We start from the raw sequence: 6,501 nt of genomic DNA, 5'->3' as shown, positions 1-6,501 counted from the left end.
CTTGCTTAGAGAAGTCCAAGTAGCTTCTGGAACTTAGCAAGCAGATTTCCCTATACAAGGCTTTCTCTTGCATAGTGCAAGGCTGCTTGTGTTTGGATATTCCTAGATTATCCTGGGTGACATCTAAAGCAAACAGATGTATGGGCAAACAGAAAATCCCCAATCCATTTCTAGGACATCATTTCCACCCCAGTCTTCTGAGCACAACTGACCAAGGGAAACTGAGTCAGGACCTTTGTATCCTTCCTTTACATTTTTTCCCACTCCTATGAGTCAAATATTTGGAGCAAAGTTCTCTATGCCCACAACAGGCTACTTTGTGAGACATATATACATACATACACACACACACACACACACACACACACACACACACACATATATATATATATATATATATATATATATATATATATATAGAGAGAGAGAGAGAGAGAGAGAGAGAGAGAGAGAATTTATTTATTGGAGGTGGACAATTTGCAGAAATCAGTTCTCTTTTTCCACCATGTGGGTTCTAGAGTTGAAACTAATGTCAGCAGGTTGGCAGGCTTGGTGGCAAGCACCTTTACCTGAAGAGTCACTTCTTCTACCAATTATTAAGAAACATTCTTATAAGAGAGAGTTTTCCAGCTGACATTGGGCTGACCTGAACAGACAAGTCCTGCATTCTCAGGCTGCTCCCACTTCATTGTCCCCTGTCCTCACATCAATCACTTTGCTACAACAGGGCAACTAGCTGGAATGGGAGTCACCCCTTTGGTCTATTACAGAAGCATCTGTCCTTCAGTTTTTGAGTAATCACTAACGCTGCTTTCCGTTTGTCGTTGGGCAAGTTCATCGTCACAGAAATTGATCTTAAGTCTTTTTTTTTTTTTTTTTTTTTTTTTTTTTTTTGAGGAGATGCAGTTTTATTGTATAGAAGCTGGGCCAGTAAGTTTAAAATACGACACACTATCAAGCGCACGCACAAGACTCTCTGGTTCATATATGAGCCCTCGCCAGAGTTACCCAAATACATCTAGGTCCCTCCTCAACTTCAAATGTGCTCGTCCTCTTCACACCAGCCATTTCCTTTTAGGGTCTGCCACTGTCACAAAACAGAACCCTTTCCAGAACGCGCGCCACCACACAGCCCTGGACAGCACTCCCTCAGTCGGACTTCCCCAGGTTCCCAGAGTTCTAAGCCCTCTGGGAGCTGGTCTGCTCAGTGGAGGCTTCTGCTGGCGGTGTAGTGGGCATTTCGGGCATTGACTCAGGTGGCGGACCACTTTCTTCTAGGAGATTTCCTTGATAGAGTCGGCGAAGACGAGACAGTTCTCTCTCCGGTGGCTGTTGCCAGCTGTACCACGGTACCAAGGTTCACCTGATAACAATGTGGGGGCTGGTGGAGTCACACTGACAGCTCCATGCACAGTACAAAAGTCAGCATCTTGGGGATCAACCTAGTAACTGAACGTAGTAACTGAGAAGACCACACTCCCTGGCTTTCTGGATGGCCTGGGTCAGCTTCTTGTGCTGCTTCATACAGACCCCTGTGTATGGGGCATGGAAGATGATACCCGTGTGGGCACAAACTGTTCCAAGAGCTTCACATTCCTAAAGTCGACATGCAACTTGTGATCCCGGCAGATGGGGCAAAGATTTCCAGCAACTTTATTGTTACAAATGCATGTCTTTTATGTCTGCTGTGGTGGCAACCAGTAGTCGGCCCAAACAGGGCGAGAGCCATAGTGGTTCTGGTATTTTTCTGAATCCAGGTATTTCCAAGGTTCGTTCTCATAAGGGGAAATGGGAAGTAAGGGTGAAACATCTTCTTCAGGAGGGCCTCTGGTGCAAAGAGTCTGGAGGGAAATCTGAGCTACATAGGAACTTCGTAAGAGAGTAGGAATAGCCTTAGCAGCGTGTGCCACAAGGAGGCGGCCATCTTGACACACACCCAATGTACAGCATCGATCTTCACAGTCTTATTTATTCTTGTTGAAAAAATATATTAATCTCATCAACATTCATTTCCTTATTTGTTTAAAAAAAACAAGCAAACCAAAAAAGGACTTCTAGTGTGTAGGATATGGAACATGAATTGGCCATCTTCTGTAACCAAGCAAGGCTTCCAGTGATGGAAATGGGACACCAACATGACCACGAAACCTACCTACTACAATCTGCTCTTCCTGAAAGTTGTGCTTGGGAAATGGTGGCTCAGAGCTTATGGGAGTAGCCAACCACTGACTGGTCTAACTTGAGCCCAGTGCCATGATAAGGAGTCCATGCCCAACATGGTCTGGATGGCCCAGAACTAGAAGCTGGATAGCCCTGAGTCCTAGGGTAGAATCAAACACAACTGGCAAAAAAAAAAGTCAATGAAGAGATTTCTAATAATATTCTCCTACACTCATAGATGTGTGCCTAACCCGGTCATCGTCAGAGAGGCTTCCTCCGTCAATGGACAGGAGCAGATTCAAGATGCAGAGACCCACAGTAAAACATTAGGTGAGGCTCAGGAAAGCCCACAGAAGAGAGGAAAGAAGAATTATAGAAGCCAGAGGTGCTGAAAACACCACAAGAACATGGTCTACAGAATCAACTAAGCAGGGCTCATAGGGGCTCACAGAGACTGAAACCTCAATCATGAAACCTGCACGGGTCTGACTAGTATATATTTACAAATATATACTATGGTTAGCTTGTTTAACAGTAGGAGTGGATGTGTCTCTAACTTTTTACCTGCTCTTGGAACTCTTTTCCTACTACTGGGTTGCCTCATCCATCCTTGATATGAGGGTTTGTGCCTAGTCTTATTGTATATTGTTATGCCATGTTCAGTTGATATCCCTGGGAGGCTATTCTTCTCTGAAGGGAAATGGAGAAACAGAGGATCTGGAGAAAACAGGAAGTGGAGAAGGGACTAGAAGGAGTGGATGGAGGGAAAACTGTGGTCAGGGTGTATTGTACAAGAGAAGAAGAAGAAGAAAAAAAAAAAGGAATGAGTTTTCCCAGTTACCCAGCTGGAATTTCAAACCAAGAGATATTTCATTATAAAACCAGGGTTCTGTCTACAGTTTCATGCTATCTCACTAGATCCAGAAAGAGAGTTATAATATTTACTAAAAGATAATTTCAAATTTATGAAAGCTGTTGGTTGGTCATTTCCCAAACTGCATTTTTTTTCATTTTGTAGATTTTATGATTTCTGTGATAACACCCACACAGTCTGCCCTGTGGTGGGGGACCCTGTGCTGGAGGAATTGCCACTACCTCTGCTGTTGAGGCTAGTATGGTTCTTCCCTTTCCTGCAACCTTCCTCTGTCCAAACACCATATTCATTGTGATATGTATAAGAAACTTCTAGACATTGAACTTGACATTCAATGCTTTTCACCTTCAATGGTAACCACATGACAGGAGAAAATGTAAACCTCACTATAAGACAAAACTAGACTGAGATCCTGTTGCTGGCCTTGGTAATCACCCAAGATCCCTGCTGCCCAGAGTTGTGTAGCCACTCAATATCAACCTCTGCTGTGTTCAGCAGTGTGCACAATACTACCCAGCAGACACCTGTGCTGACCCCACACCCGGGATGTCTTCAATCCCATGTTTCTCTTAGTGCATTCCTTTTATTGCAATTTTAGCAATGAGCCCCTGAAAGCTGAATTCACATCACAAAGTTATTTCCCACTACTTTTTCACAAAGTTCTACAGTTTTCTGATACAAAAAAGATTCTACCTGACCTGAAGAGGACCAATCAGATATTCTCCAAGGATGAAGCATTGTCAGCACACTGGAGGACAGGATGAATCGGACATGTAGATTTCAGTGTGCAGTGACTGTGTTCTGTCAATAGCCTGGGAGAGCAGAGGCAAATGGTCTGAATGTACAGAAACAGATGGGAAGGTTCTGGAAGTTTGCCAGGATCGAGTTCTTGTCACTTTTTGAGGCCCAGCAGCTTTAACATCCCTTCTCTTCTCTTAAAAGAAAAAGACACACACACACACACACACACACACACACGTGCACAGAGAGAGAGAGAGAGAGAGAGAGAGAGAGAGAGAGAGAGAGATTGTTTATCTGGAGTTAGTCTGCTTGACACTAGAGACCCATAACTCATGGAGTCGGGTAAGTTTAGGCATAACCATCTTCTTCATCTTTGATTTCTCGTTCTCTTAGATTCCTGTCATCTTGCCAACATCTGGAGTTGAAACCTTGCATGAAACTGATTTTTGCCCATTTGTTCACCCCAGTTTCCTTCCTGCCCTGCTTGCTTCCCCACCCTTTAAGATACAGCTTTGTCTAAAAATATTGCTCTGGTCACCATTTCCACTACCAGAGCAACTCCCTACTTTTCTATAAATAACATTTCCTGTGTATTTCATAACAAAAGGAACCTTGTCTAAAGTTTTTCCTCTGTTTGTACCAGAATGTGCTAATGTCTTGATTGCTTGCTTGAGAAGAACCTGTTCATTCTTCCAGAAGCCCTCTAGATTAGCCCTCAGAAGCTGAGTGGCTAATGCCAGGGTTCTTCCATATTGGCTGGCAGGCCATGGACCTTCCACATTTTGAAATGTTTTCTTAGGTGCTTGTTACTCGTGCCATCATTGCTGTAAATGTAAAACTACATCCACTCCAGGCTAAGTGATTCGTGCCTTTGTTCCCAGAACTCAGGAGGCAGAGGCAGGCAGATCTCTGAGTTCAAGGACAGCTTTGTGGCCAGAGTAAGTTCCAGAATAGTCAGGGCTACACTGAGAAACCTAGTCTCAGAAAATAAATAAATATAAATAAATAAACCTCCTCCCCCAAAACTCCTAAACACATTGAGGCCTGGGGGACCCTAATTTGGTCATGACCTTTGACTCCAGTCACCCTACCCATGCTCAGCATTCCACTGTCCTGTCTTCTAGTTTGTTTGGGGGGGTCGTTTACTTTCTAATCCCTGTGGCTTTCACTTGCACATTTGTGCTGAGTTCTGTGTAACAGGGTTGCTGGCTGCTGTTGTATCCCCAGAGCCTACTTCCATGCAAGAATGTGGTAGATGCTCAATAAAACAGAAGAAAGACTGGCAGGGAGTGTGAGCTCAGCTCCCGTGTGTCTGAATGTGGAGGAGAGTGCAAGGACTTTAGAAGGGTCATCAGTCTTATGATTTATTTGTAAGGTGACATGTATACTTATATTGAATTAGGAAATTAGATCTCTGGGTTTTTTATTGTTTTTGTTTTTCCTTCTTTATGGAAAGCAGGTGTTTGTGAGTTACTATCAGCTTATGTGTGTCTGTGAGTGTACGTGTGTGTTTGTGTGTGTGTGTGTGTGTGTGTATGTGAAAAGAGAGACAGAGAGAGAGAGAGAGAGGTAGTCAGACAGAAACTCAGAATAATCCTTAGTAACCAGTGTCCGCTGAATGAATGTCTGTTTTTGTAGATGTGATAAAAATTCTCAGTTAGCCATTAGCATATATCATGAAGTTATTTTGCATACATGTTACAAGCATTAACATTTCCAGTAAAACTTTGAATTAAATGAAAACATTGCATATTTGTGATAACTTCTATAAAACAGAAAGCTAAATCAAATTAATCCCCTATAGTGTTGGAATTCAATAGTTTAGCCAAATTACATACCAATGGTTTCAGTCCTGGGGACATCTGGCTGCTGGCAGAGTTTAATGCTATTTGACTTCATTACACTAATGTAGTTAGACGATTCTTATTTTCTTTTGTTTACTTCTCATTCATAGCAAACACTTTATCTAAATCCTAGGAAGAAAAACTGCTAGAGGGAAAGAGATCTAAGTTTAGTATTACTCTGTGTACATTCACGATGGCACCTGTGTTTGCCGAAGGATGCAGAAGACAGAAGTTGACATCACACATATCAGTTGCTCTCCCCCTCCCTTTTTTTGAGATGAGGTCTCTTACTGAGTCTGGAACTCACTGATTGTGCTAGACTGTCTGACCTGGCCAGCAAACCCCATTGATCCTCCTATATCATCTTCCCCAACACTGAAATTACAGGCATGAACCAAAGTACCCAGGTTGTTTGAAACGTAATTCAAACAGGTCCTTGTGCTTCTGCGGCAAGTATTTTAATGACTGAGCCATCGCCCATGTTCCAAGATCTGAGCTTTTAAACTATATAATATTCACATAGAGAGTTGGAATTATGTGAATAATTCACATAGAGAGTTGGAATCTCAAAACCCTGGCTGAGCAACTGCTCTCCTCAGTGTTCCCTAAACACCAACTGCTTATGATAGATGTAGAATATATGTGGGTTCAACCTAGAGGGTCATGAGTTTCAGACATGGTGCATTTACATGGGCAGCAGCCACTGCATTAAGAGCCACAGAATTTTATGGTGGTATACATTAAAATATAAATGTTGAGATGCTAAGCTCTTGAGGTGGTCATTTCCAAGGCTGACTAACAAGATTTATGGGCAACACAGCACAGAGAGCAGATCATATCTGCTTCTTTCCTGTCTATTTGGAAACTGGCAGGTACAAACAT

At 42.7% G+C, this 6,501-nt stretch overlaps 1 pseudogene; it reads right to left on the bottom strand.

Annotated features, from left to right (window-relative positions):
- Positions 1-987: 987 nt before the first annotated feature.
- LOC143439603 (small ribosomal subunit protein mS40 pseudogene) lies at positions 988-1,924 on the bottom strand (annotated as a pseudogene).
- Between the last annotated feature and the right edge of the window lie 4,577 nt (positions 1,925-6,501).

This window comes from Arvicanthis niloticus, chromosome 27, assembly GCF_011762505.2.
Source record: "Arvicanthis niloticus isolate mArvNil1 chromosome 27, mArvNil1.pat.X, whole genome shotgun sequence".
Taxonomy (NCBI): Eukaryota; Metazoa; Chordata; class Mammalia; order Rodentia; family Muridae; genus Arvicanthis; species Arvicanthis niloticus.
The sequence above is the reverse complement of the archived record's forward strand: the minus strand, read 5'-3'. Positions and strand labels throughout refer to the sequence as shown.